The following is a 14,544-nucleotide window of genomic DNA, read 5'->3' as shown; positions in this document are numbered from 1 at the left end:
GCTTTCAATGGGGGTTCTGGTGCATGTTCATCAGATCTAGCGGGGCTCGCGGCCGAGCTTGGTCTAGAAGGAACACTTTGTGAAGTTTTCGCCATTTCTTAAAGCTTTACGAAGAGATGAAAAGAAAATACAACCAACGCAGAATTTGAGAAAGATAGGAAATGTTGAACCTGGAAGGGTCGTTTATACTTTTTCCATGAGGCGGTGGCACGAATCGCGAAGCCACAGACACGAAGCGACAGATAATTAAGAGAAGCATTAAATGCCTGCAGCAGGCGTGGTCAGAGCACTCGATGGCTTTTTCACCTGGCGTATGGCCATACGTCACGGGCATCACGTCACCGGTCATATCGTTTATTATCATTACTCTCTAATAAACGAGGGGACTATCTGTATTGGGTGATACCCTTTTTTGCTTGAGCCCGACCGGGTTGGGTCCGGTCCGGGGCAAGTCGGGGCCATCGAACCCGACCTGGATGCAAGGTAGAACGACGGCCACGTCTACAACCGAGGTCGAGTCATTTCGAGACCGTTGCAGAGCTCGATATGAGTCACCACCGGATGGAGAAACACACAAGGTCGGAAGCCGGACTCGTAACGGATAACCAAGCGTCGCCGGATATCTCGCCCAAACGTGATTTTCTCAACCACTTCAGGCCATTAAGGCGTAATTACAGGGATCCACGATGTAATCAATTTACCTACCTTATTTTTACCCTTAATCAGAATGTATAAAAGGGGAGAAGACCCCATAAAGAGGGGATCGGAAACCATTACACTACAGTACCATCTCTCTCAATTCTTGTACGCTATCAAGCACAATTGTTCTAAGCAATATTATATTCTGCGATTATTTACTTTAACAGCAATTGTTGAATCTTTATCTTTTATTTTCCTCAATCCAAACCTTTTGTATCTTTTAGTTCACGGATCCTTAAAACCCCATATAAATTCAATTGTTATCCGGATTCCAGGGTAAACAATTACAATAAGCAAAATAGAATGACTTTTTAGTTACAAAATAAAATCAAGTATTTTTTTAAATAATTTTTATTAGTTCAGTACCTACTAAGAAATAAACTCTTACTCTACTTGAAGCCTTTTTCTATGTTAGAATTTCGAACTAATTAAATCTCGTATAGTTCATGTTTGAAAAAATGATTAAATAAAATTCTCTATTTAATAATTTAAATTTTTAGATGAGATGATTATAATCCATCAAATCAGTATTAGGGAATACAAAATATGCTAGATCAAGCCTCATTATCATCTATTATCAACATCCATTTATCACAAAGATTTTTCACATATTAATAGGCGTTTGGCCATAGATACCAAGTTTTTTCTATTGGCAAAAGAGTTTTCGAAATTGAGTTGAAAAATTATATTGAAAGTTGAAGTTGTGTTTGAACATGAATTTTACTTTTAAAAAGTTGATGTTTTTTTGAGTGAGAAAAAAGGAATTTTAAACTTTAAAAATTTTGGTTTTTTAAAAATCTCCAAAATCTGACAATCTTAACTTTTATGGGCAAACAAGATTTTCAATTTTTTTTTTTTTTTGAAAAAAAGTAAAGATTTTGCATGACCAAACGGGGGCTTAGATTCAAGAAAATAACCACACTACAGTCTCTATCTCAAGTACCAAAAAAAAAAAACCAACAAAAGTTGTGGTGGAGTGGTAAGTACTCCTTCATCCTTAACCAGAGGTCTCGAGTTCGAACTCCTGGGTATGGAGTCGCCTTTGTTAGGGAGTGCTTTACCCTCAATGTGGGACTTTCCGGTGCGAATCCGGATTTAGTGAGAGGCCCCAATGTGGATACCGGACACCGAATGGGAAACCAAAGAAAAAAAAGAGAGGACGATTTCTCCCTCGTCCTCCTTTTACTTCTATTACCCCAATAATGCTACTTAACTTATTTACTGAGGATTTGGATAATTTTGAACGTTTAAGAAAAAAGGGATTAATTTTCTGTTGTTTTCCTTTTTTGAGGAAGATAAATTTTCTTATATTTTATGGAGAACGCCGATCAAGAAATCTTTTTGCAATAGTTATGGCAGCCACCCCTCCTCCCAGAAGTAGACCAAATGGAGAGTAATGCTTTTCTCCACAACGTCTACCGCCAAGATCCACACGTATTCCATGGTCGAGATTTTTTGACAATGCTGGATATAATTATATATGTAAAATAATGTACTCCCTCCGTTCCAATTTATGTGAACCTGTTTGATTGGGCACGGAGTTTAAGAAAAAATGAAGTCTTTTTGAATTTGTGGTCCTAAACAAGTCAAAAAGGTGCTCAGAGTATTTGTGTGATTATAAAAGCTTCTCATTAAGGGTACTGTAAGTTTAAGCTAAATTATTTCCAAATTTAGAAATGGGTCATTCTTTTTGGAACGGACCAAAAAGGAAATAGGTTCACATAAATTGGAACGGATGGAGTAATAACTTTTAATAAATATTAGATGTATAATAAGCTCCGTACTAAAATATTTTAAAAAATTGTATCCATAAAATTAAAATTTTAAATGCGCTTTTGGTAAAATGAGATTAGACATACAAACAGACCATAGGAATCTGATGAAAGTGATGGATTGATGGAAGACTGTCGTTATAATTAGGGCCTCATTGGACCCTTCTGTCTTCTTTCCTTCATAGTTTTCACGAGCTCATGCACCCCACAACATTTCTTTTCCTCAACCAATAACGCGTATATGCATGTTCCTACGAGGGTTTTCTCCACTTGATTTTTTTTTTTTTCCCTTGCGTAACTTGCGCGTTGTGTAAAATAACAAAAACTGAAACAACCGTAAGATTTGGTTTATGATTTGATTTGATTTCAAAAAAAATTAGAATGATCATAAATATATATACTTAAATATTTTAAAATATATAATGTAAAACTTTAACTTTTCCCCTTAAAACATTAGAGACGTGCGGAGTATGAGTCAAATTGCAAAAAAGAATTGAACCAACCTCTGTGTTTACAGTGTGATTTAAATATTAAACGTTTGATTCGGTTTGGGAAAATAAGAAACTGTACTTTTCACTTTTCAAATTTTTTTATTTTCAGCAATTCACTGTTCAATTTGATGTGACCAGAGTAAAACCTGTGCACTCTACTAAGACCAAAGTGATGGGAAAAAAGAAAGACTAAAGTACATTATATCAAGGGATTAATATGTAATTACCTAATAAATATTAATCAAGAGATCTATTAGTAATTATCTAATAAGTGACTTGATTATCTAATTATTTTTACATTGTAAGTGCATAAAAAATTTAATAACAGTAGGGTAAGGGTTGGCTACAGAAAGTAAGGCAATTGTTCCTCTAACTCTATTATCATTTAAAATGAAATTGTTATCCTTCCTCGTACTCCCGTCAATCTTCCCTTTGGCAATCTCATCTAGGATAATTATTATTCCTTTTCTTTTTTAATCCTACCCCATCCATTAACAGTTTTCCAACTTATATTTCACACTACTCAGACCTGCAATTCGTTGGCTGGTTGTAAAGATATGAGCAAAGTATAGAAGATCAAGTATGAGCAAGAAACAAACCAAAATTCAGCAAAATGCTTTTTGGTATTGTAAATGGACTATTATCGCTTTATTTAAAAACAGACAATTACTTAAGATGTTTAATTTGGGAAATAGAGCCACATAATTGTTGGACCAAAAATATAGATCTTGATTCGAATAATTAAGTTTATATAAATAAGAGTTAATCTTAGCTAACAATAATATCCCTAGATGGGGCTCTTGAAGAAGCAACAGATACTATGTAGATATAGTCGGACAGTGGCATTGGCATACAATAAATACTCTAGAAATTATTGGCAATAATGTAACATTCAATATCAATGAATAGCAATATATCGCATTTAAGTAAATAGAATGAATGAGTCACCCAAGAAAGGATTAAATAAGTGGATGTTCTTTCTGACAATGATGAATCATAGATAATCCCTTGATCCCTTGAATATTTGAGTTATTCTCGTATCTAGTAGAAAAGTATAGACAAGAATCTTAGTGAAAAGATAATGTTTGTATCTTAGCAAATGAGATCTGATTCTCTTTCTCGAGTCACAATGTGTTTTTTACAAATGAATATCACATGTCCCCGATCATAGTATCCTTTTCTATTTATAAGGAACATGCTCCTATAAACCCCTAATAGTACAAGTGCAGAGAATATCCATTACTCCCTCCGTTCCAGTTTATGTGAACCTATTTCCTTTTTGGTCCGTTCCAAAAAGAATGACCCCTTTCTAAATTTGGAAATAATTTAGCTAAAAATTATAATTCTACCCTCAATGAGAAGTTTTTATAACTACACAAATACTCTTGGCCCCATTTTGACTTGTTTAGGATCACAAATTCCAAAAGTCTTCATTTTTTCTTAAACTTCGTGCCCAGTCAAACAGGTTCACATAAATTGGAACGGAGGGAGTATAATATTCTCTGTAATATCCTATCTTGGAACTAGCCGTTATTACTCCGTCAAAAGTACTCAACCTCTGCCTCGACCTTTGTTGATTCCTCGACTTCGTCCCTTGTTGGCTCTTCGACCACAGACTTCACCACTTCTTGGGCCATTTCGACAAACGACGACTTGAGAACTCTTCCCTTAGTACTATCTTGGCTTAAATATTCTAAAGATAGATTTCGACCCATATAGTTAGTCCCTCCGCTTATTGAGGCCGGCTTTAGGCTAGTTCGATGAGCGGATCTTGTTCTCTGTGGTCGAAACAATAGAGCGAGCTGTAGGTCGTGGTGGTTGCGGCGAACTGGCAGCGAGGGCCCTATGCGGGCCGCCATTTCAAACGCTTTGATTTTCCCGGGCAATTTGCTGGAATTATGCTGTCCACGAGTTAGGATGATGTAATGACGTCATGTATCATTTTGACGCATATTCTCGATATGTTGCTTCGTTTTGCGTGTGACCTCTAATTAAACATGCCGCATCGGTTTTGGTGCCAGTAGTGATGAGCCGTTTTCGGTTCTGGTGCCAGGACCTTTATAAATAGAGGTATTTGGACGCGATTTTGAGGTTTAAGTTTTTTGTTGTTTCAAAATCCTATATTTTTCTCTTGCTCTTTTCTTGCTTTGAACTTCTCTTCTCTGTTCCAGCGATTTGTATTGTTCTTAGCTCTTCCTCGTTTAATACCTCTCTTTCCTATATTAAACTATGTCTAACATGCCTTCTGAGTCTGGTGAGGGAAGTCATGTGGCCCCCTTAGCTGTGGTGTTTCCATTCCATGAGGAGAGTGTTCCTGCCACCATTGAGGATGGAACCTTTCCGTCGGTGGAGGAGATAATTCTATGCAAGCCTGATTCCAGATCTGATTTCACCAAATCACGTGATGTTGAACCTGGAGCCTTTCGGTCAGTGATGAAGGTGACGGAATTGGAAGAGCTTAAGGCTAAGTTTGGCCTTCTCAATCACATTGAATTAGTCCCAGCTGGGTGGGATACGGTGCAGGTCCACCGTCTTGGGTATTTCCCCTTCTACGCCTACCCCTTCCAAGTCGGCTACTCTATCCCTCTCCTTCGCTGGTGGAGGAATTCTATAGTTATTACAGCGTTTTCCCAGCTCAGCTCGCGTCATACGCTTATAAACTTATAAAAATGCTTACCAAATTTTCCGAGCTAGCCGGGGTCAAGTTGACAATTCGGCACTTAACACATCTGTTCTCCCCTAGCTTTTATAGGGGAACGATGTTGAATCTTCGTCACTTAGGGGGCAAGTGCTTAGTGGTAAAGATGGATGACAAATACAACCGCCAATTCTGGTTCAACTTCTTTTTTGTCCGAACCGAGTATGTGGTGGTCAATGTCGACGGTTTTACTAAGGCTTGGAATTATGCTCGTAAGTACCTAATTTCCTTGCTTGTAGGTATCTGATTTTTCTCCTGTGCTTGGTTGTGATCTTTGACCTCTTGTCCGCTTCTTATGCAGCCAAGACCTCGCCTCCTCCTTCGATCGCTCACATTTCTAACTGGGTCGATCGGCTCCTCCCTCACACCGTAGCGATTCGTGAGTGGCCATGTTTCTTTAAAAAGTTTGGGCTTGCTGTCCTTTCAACTGGTAAGTTCCTTTTAACATCGGTGTCTTAGTTCTTTTTTGTTTGTTTACCTTTGCTGACCTTTCTCTTTCCTTGTGTTTTCTTAGCTTCGGCCAGGGAATCTTCAAGGAGGTCGAGAGCTCCCGCACCCTCGTTCCGAAGAAAAAAAGCTACTATGTCCTCAGCTCCCGCCCCTTCTTCAACTGCGGCTGATCATGATTTTATCCCTGTCCCTCCCGTTGTTGCGTCCGAATCTATCCCTCCTTCGACCGTGGAGACTTCAGCCACAGAGACCTCGGCTTCTCCCTTGTACGCTCTTATAGACGAGGACGATGAACCTTTGCACGATGATGGAGATTTGATGCCTCGTAAGAGGAGGGCCGTGGACGCCGGGGGAGAGAGGTCGGTTGCTCCAATGTAGGGGACTGCGGTTTTGTCCTTCAGGAGATGGCCACAGTGCATATCGGAAGAGCCAAGAGGCTAGTACCAAGGCCATTTGTTTGGAGCATACGGATATACAACCTGTTGGGGATGCGATCGAAGGCGTGGTGGGCAGTGACGGCCCTGTTCTTCCCCGACACGAAGAGGCCTCGTCTTCTGGGGTTGCGGCGAGCGGACCTTCTTCGACCGATGATAGAGGTAAGGCTATTGCTGAGGAGGATGTTGGATACGATTCCGACATGGATGTAGATGAGTTGAGGATGATCAACGAGGGGCTTACTCAGCTTGAAATGTGGTTGGAGGGGGGTTCAAAACTATTACGATCCCGATAGACCATAATTTTCTCGTGGATACCAAGAAGATTATCCCTTCCCTTGTCCCTCTTAGTTTTGAAGTTGAGGGTACGACCCTCAAGACTAAGAACGACAGCGACCTGTCGAATAACATTGACGGCCTCACCCTTTTGATAAGTATATTTGTTGTTAGTTGTTTTCCTTTGGTTTTGTTCTTTTATAGTCTCTAACTTCCTTTGTTCGTTTTGTAGACGATCGTCTTAGAAATTAAGAGTGCTCGTAGGGAGCAGAGGCGTAAAGATATCTATGTGAAGTTGAAGGACAAGTACTTCAAAGTCCTTAAGAAGTATCAGGAGCTTCGGTGTTTCTTTCGTGAAGGCGGAGATGTCCACCAACTGAGGGAGGACTTGAATTCCATAGACGAGTAGTTGGTGCGGATGGTAGGGAAGTGCAGCGTCCTGGAGGGGATGCTGAGGAGCAAGGAGGAAGAGCTCGGGCTCAGCAAGGGGGTCGAAGACCAGTGCAGTGATCTCCAATCTCATGTAGTTTTAGTGCGAGCCCAGCTTGAGAAGTGTCAATTCAAGGTGGAGGCTCTTAGTGCCGAGGTCTTCGAGAAGACGGAGGAGCTATAGAAGGCGGAGTTCACTCCGTCGGAGGCTTTGAGGAAGGCAGAGTCTCTTGAGGTAATGATTCGAACTCTCCGTTCCGAGCTAGAAAATGACTTAACAACGGCAAGGCTTAAAGAAGAGAGGCTCGATGAGAGGATTGAAGAGTTTGAGAAAGAGACTTTTAGCCTCTACGATCGAGTTGCTACTTTAGAGGCCAAGAAGGCCCAATTACTGGCACAACTGTCCTCTTCCCGTACTTCAGATTTTCCTAATTTTTGAGTTATATGAGAAGATTCATGCCGAGGCCCAGTTAGATATCTTTCGAGATTTGCATACAGCGGTATCTTTTTCTGAGGCTACCCTAGAAGATGTTCGTGTTAAGGCTCGTGAAGCTCGAGTTGCATGTGGGTATGATCCTGCTATGCCTAAGGCTGGTGAGGACGAGGGGGATGTGGGTGTAGACCGGCTCGAGGAGAATGCCTGGTATGATACCGCATATCCTGAGGGCGAAGGTGGCGATGGCGAGGGTATTGATGGTCAGGGTAGCGATGCTGTTGAGGGCCAAGTTGGCGAGGACTTTGAAGGTCGTAATGGTGGTGACCAGTAGTTTTCTCTTTTGATTTTTTGTGTATTTTTTGCCGGCATCTTCATGAGCCTATTGTAAACAGTTTTAAGTATATGAAATATCAAAGTTGTTCCTTGAATCTTCTTCTCTTCTTGTGCTTTATTTTCTGTACTTGTGTATATTTTTATTTCTTTGTTGGGATGTGGCCGAGCGCCGATAGGTGTTTGTTCAAACGAGGTCGAAAATAATCTTTTTTGAAATTGCGACCAAGGGTCGGTAGCTGTTTGTTTGATCGTAATCGAATATAACCTTTCATTAAATTGCGGCCGAGGGCCGGTAGGTGTTTGTTTGATGGTAATCGAACATAACCTTTCGTTAAATCACAGTCGAGGGCCGGTAGGTATTTGTTTGATCGTAATCAAACATAACCTTCTGTTAGATCGCGGCTGAGGGCCGGTAGGTGTTTGTTCGAGCTTAGTCGAACATAACCTTTCGTTAGACTGAGGGCCGGTAGATGTTTGTTCGAGCTTAGTCGAACATAACCTTTCATTAAATCATGGCCGAGGGTTGTTTGTTCGAGCTTGGTCGAACATAACCTTTCGTTAAATTACGGCCGAGGGTCGGTAAGTATTTGTTCGAGCTTGGTCGAACATAACCTTTCGTTAAATTACGGCCGAGGGTCGGTAAGTATTTGTTCGAGCTTGGTCGAACATAACCTTTCGTTAAATTACGATCGAGGGCTGGTAGGTGTTTGTTCGAGCTTAGTCGAATATAACATTTTGTTAAATCGCGGCTGAGGGCCGATAGCTGTTTGTTCGAGCTTAGTCGATCATAACCTTAACACAAAAAAGGTGTGTTGATAAGCGTAAGTTTCTCATTGCTTTGACATTGTTGCTTTGGTTACATACATGGAGAAATTTACATATTTTTGAGTGTTGGCTGGCGTTTCAGTCCCAGTCCTAGTTTATTTAGTCGCTTCATTGGTTGACCTAGAGAGTATTGAAAGGTCGAGCAATGAAATAGTAACCACGACCCTACCTTCGCGTACTTCGACTTGAAGTGTTCCCTTTGTCGCATCGTTAAAAACCTCCTTGAGAAAAACCAAATGGGACAAAACTCAAGCAAGGGAAAAAAGAGTACGACTTGGGGGATGCTTTTTCTCTCAGAAGTTGAAGTATTTGAGGTGGTTGATATTCCACTTGTTTGGTAGTATCTCTCCTTCCATTGTCTCTAGTTGGAACGAACCCTTGTTTGCTTTGGCTGTGATTTTGTACGGACCATACCAGTTTGTTCCCAGCTTGCCTTCTCAGGGATCTTTGCTCGCTTGAGTTTTGGTTTTCAGTACATAGTCCCCGACTATAAGCGACCAGACCTTTGCTTTCTTGTTGTAATAACGTTCTGCTTATTGTTTTTGGGCGACCATTCTTATGTAGGACATGTCTCTTCATTCCTCAATTTTGTCGAGTTCCTGCCTTCTGCTCTCGTCGTTGCTCGTGCCGCTTTCATGGGAGTATCTTAGGCTGGGTTCTTTGACCTCGACCGGTATTACTGCCTCAGTCCCACAAACCAAAAAGTAGGGTGTCTCTCTTGTGCTCGTCTTCGGAGTTGTTCGATAGGCCCATAATACTTTTGGTAGCATTTCTGGCCACTTTCCCTTGGCATCTTCGAGTTTTTTCTTCTTTATGTTTACTATAGACTTAGTGGAGAACTCTTCTTTCCCGTTACCCGCTGGATGGTATGGGGTTGAGAGTATCCTCTTTATATGCCATTTCTCGAAGAATTCGGCGGTTTTCTTCCCTGTGAACTGTGGTCTGTTGTCACAGTTGATTTCCTTGGGTAGGTCGAATTGGCATATGATGTTTATCCATATAAAGGTGATTACCTCCTATTCCCGTATGTTGGCGAATGCTCCTGCTTCCAGTCATTTAGAGAAATAGTCATATAAAACCAAAAGAAATCGTACATTACCTCGCCCTGCTAGGAGGGGGGCCATGATGACCATTCCCCATTTGATGAACGGCCAAGGGGAGGTGACCGAGGAGAGGTGTTCGCCTGCTTGGTGAATCATTGGGGCATACTTTTGGCACTGTTTGCATTTCCTCATGAAGTCTACGACATCCTTTTTATGATGGGCCAGTAGAAACCCGCCCGTATGAGGCATCTGACCAGTGCTCGATTGCCGGAATGAGCTCCGTAATGGCCTTCATGGTATTATTCGAGGATGCGCTGGTTTGATTCGGGCCTAAGCACTTCACCAGAGGGCCGCTGTATGTCCTCTTGTATGGGTCTCTATGAAGGAGATTGTATCTGGCCGCTTGCATTTGTAGTTTCCTTGCCTTTTTTGTCTCTAGGGAGTGTGTCGTCCTGCAAATATGCGATAATGCGATTGCACCAGTCCCAAGTTAAGTTTATGGTTCTTACCTCGATTTGGTCTAGTAATGAGTTAAGGAGGTGGACTATGCTTTTATCTCCAGTTGTAATGCTTTTGGTAGCTGCCGCTAGTTTGGCGAGGCCATCTGCTTTGGCATTCTGCGCTCGTGGGATTTGATCGAGCTGGCATTCATCGATCAAAGTCAATAGCTTGCAGATTTCGGTCTAGTATTTTTGCAATCATTGTTCCTTGATTTGGAAAGTCCCTATGACTTGGTTGACTACGAGTTGGGAGTCACAGCGGATTTTAAACCGTTTTTTCCCATATTTGAGTGCTAACCTTAACCCTGCAATTACAGCCTCATACTCAGCCTCATTGTTAGTCATATCCAGGCACCTTAGGGACTAGCGAATTACTTCGCCTGTTGGGACCTCGAGTAGGAGTCCCAGTTCGGACCCTGATGCGTTGTATAGGACCCAGAGATCTTGTGTTTGGAGGGATGCTTTGGCAGCTTCCGTTTAGACTTCCAGCATTATTTTTGCACTAAAGTCAGCGATGAAGTTGGCGAGTACTTTTGGCTTTATCGCCGTTCACGGCTGGTATGTGATATCGTGCTCACTTAGCTCGATAGCCCATTTGGCCAGCCTCCCCAATAGCTCGGGTTTATGCAAAATGCTCCTCAGGTGAAAAGTTATGATGACCGAGATGGGTTGGCATTAGAAATAGGGTCTAAGCTTCCGTGAAGCTACAACCAAGGCCAGAGCCAATTTTTCCAGGTGAGGGTACCTCGTCGTGGCGTCGACGAGTGTTTTGCTAATGTAATAGATGGGAGATTGCGTATCTTTGTTTTCGTGGATCAAGACTGCGCTTACTGCTACCTCGAATACGGCTAGATAGACGAGGAGTTTCTCCCCAGGTTCGGGTTTCGAAAGTAGGGCTGGTTGTCACGACCCAATTTCCCCTCTGTTGGATATCGTGATGGCACCTAGTCTTAAGGACTAGGTAAGCCTAATATTTACGGAATAACAACAATAATAAATAACATCTAAAAAATTTCTGAAATGAATTCTTTATACAATAAACACGTTCCTGAAACCCGGTAGTACAAGTCATGCTCTACAGAGTTAGCTACCACTTCTAAATACTACTGTTTGGAAATAAGTGAAAACAGTTGAATACAAGTAAGAAGGTGACTCTGAAGCCTGCGAACGCAGCATCAGGTTTACCTTGAGTCTCCTAAGAAATGATCCGCACAGCTACTAATGATCAATACCTGGATCTGTACAAAAATGTGCAGAAGAGTAGCATGAGCACACCACAGCGGTGCCCAGTAAGTATCAAGACTAACCTCGATGGAGCAGTGACGAGGAACAGTCAAGACAGCCACTGGTCTAATAAACTCTACAAATATAATCATAGGAACAACAGAACACGAAGTAAATATAAAGGCTACACGACATGGCTATTAATACAACAATCTCAATAAGGAAAGAAAGCAGCAAGTAATAGCGGTAACACCATAATAATGACATAGAAGAGCAAGCGGAATCACAAACCCAAATCCTAAATCACAAATACAATAAAGGCAAGTAATAACTCAGTAACTACATCAGGTCTTAGCCAACAACTCCATGAAGTAACCAACCTCCAACAAAAATACAGCTTACGGGTCTCAATACCTGAACCCTAATACTTGGCATCCTGTGCCCTCATCACACCTCATGATCATGGTGACAACTCACTTTCTAACTAGAGCCACTCTCACATATATGACAAGTAAGCGAGGGTGTACATCTACACTCAAAATATCAGGAGGGCTTCTTATGCAATAGGATCGTCTAACTACGTGTATGCTTGTGCAAGTGCTCTAACAGAAATTATACCCGCTAAAAGCGTAAGGAAAAGAATGGACAGAACATAAGGTGTTTTCTCACAACTTTCACGAGATAAAGCTCATACAGGTGAGCGTACCACAACACAATATCAACAACAAGAATGCCCCCAGGCCATCACAAATCATCTCAATCAATCCCTGACATAGCCCACCTTGTCTCGCCACGTGTGCAATAATAATATAGTATGTGCCCGCCTTATTTTGCAACACGTGCATCATAATGTTCCCACCTTGTCTCGCCACATGCGCAACCCACATATAAATACATATATATATAACCCCACCTTGCACGTCGCATGTGCATAAATCAATAGTGACAACAGCACGGTAGAAACCTCGTGCAACCCCATAACAACTACTGCACGGCAGAAACCTCGTGCACCAACACCAAAAGTGCAATATGAACAATGACAGTAATACAAAGTACAGCGAGTAAATCAACTCAAGAACTTTAAATCACAAAGACACGGTAGAACCAATTCACAAGGAATAACCACAGTAAAAGATAATAGGCTTAATAAGAACAGCTCAACAAGGGAGAAAATAATACGTAACAATGATTTCACAATATACAGTCCAACGACAAGGAAGCTAACACGAGCCAGATAATTACAAATAAGGACATGTCAACTAGGATATAGGGCATCTAAACTTCTTTGAAGGTTGGGCAATTACTAAGAGTTCACACAATTTCAGTTTAGGATAAGCAACGGGGAGATAATCATAACCTCAATTAAGACTAAACAATTACAGGATGAGATAGTAATAAATTCAATTAAAGATAAGCAGTTGTGAAAAGATAACATGACGATAGGAGAGGCAAAATCTTCAGTTAAGTCAAATAAGAGTCAAATAGGCAAAAGGAGTAAATCCTAAGGATTAATTCAAATTGAAGCATGTAGGAGTGAAACGAACAATTAGGAACTCAAACATATCCCGAACAACTTCATACACAGTAAATATAAGGACCTAAGAACCCTAAAGGCCAACTTCCCACAAATAAGTCCGAGCACGCACTCGTCACCTCGCGTACACGTATTTCAATCAACATAGAAGACTAAAATGCTAAGGGGGAGTCCCCCACACAAGGTTAGGCAAGATACTTACCTTGAACCAAGCTCACTCAATCAATAAGACTGCTTCTTCCACGACTTCCGACTCCGAATGGCCCAAATTTAACCACAAATAATTTGATATAAACTATACGAGCTAAAGGAATCAATTCCATAAGAAAATACTAAGCTTTAACTCAAAAGTCAAAAAGTCAACACAAAAGCCGGGCCTCGGGCCCATGTCTCAGAATTGGGTAAAAGTCACAAAATATGAACATCCATTCACTCACGAGTCCAACCATATTAGTTTCACTCAAATCCGGCTTCGAATCGACATTCAAATCCCAAAAATTTATTTTATGAAGTTTGTACAATTTTTCCCAACTTTTCACCCCAAAGTACTAATCAAATGATGAAAACATTGATATATTCATGTATATTAACCAAATCCGAGTTAGAATTACTTACCCAGATGATTTCCTTGAAAAACTCCCAAAAATTTGCCTCAAACCGAGCTCCCAAAGTCCAAGATGTGAAATAAAACCCTAAACCTCGTTAATATAGTGTTCTCTGATCTTTCTCACCGCGGTTCGCAAAATTCCAAGCGCGGTCGCGCTTCCCAGGCCCTGCGGTTGCGAAAAAAATGGTGCGGCCGCACTTTTCGGTGACTGCACTGCTAGGCTTTAGTATTTTGGCCATAATTTTCTCTACCGATGTCCAAATGATGACTTCTTTACCTTTCTGGAAACTAGACACGAAGGGCTACAAATTTTTTTCGAATCATCTCAAAACACCTTGTAGATAAAAAGATATAGGCTTCCGAAGTCGGACCAGTGGACCTGCAGAACTTCCCTGGAGCGCGGCCGCGGCAAAAATATGCGGTCAGCGCCCCCCCTCCTCCGCGGTTCACGAAAATCTGCTGAGGTCTGCGTCTTCAAGGTACCAGAATACTACCAGAGTTTTGAGAATGCCCGAACTTGCTCAAAACTCACCCTGAAACACACCCGAGGCCACCGGAACCTCTACCAAAGGTGCCATAAAGTCCTAAAATACCATACAAACTCAATCGAGCTCTCGAATCACATCAAACGATAACAAAAACATGAATCGCACACCAACTCAAGCTTAATGAACTTGAAACCTCAAACTTCCACAACCGATGCCGAAACCTGTCAAACCTCATCCGAATAACCTCCAATTTTGCACACACGTCACAAATGACATTACGAACCTACTCTAACTCTCAGAATTCC

Source organism: Nicotiana attenuata, chromosome 2 (assembly GCF_001879085.1).
Source record: "Nicotiana attenuata strain UT chromosome 2, NIATTr2, whole genome shotgun sequence".
NCBI classification, from domain to species: Eukaryota; Viridiplantae; Streptophyta; class Magnoliopsida; order Solanales; family Solanaceae; genus Nicotiana; species Nicotiana attenuata.
The sequence above is the reverse complement of the archived record's forward strand: the minus strand, read 5'-3'. Positions refer to the sequence as shown.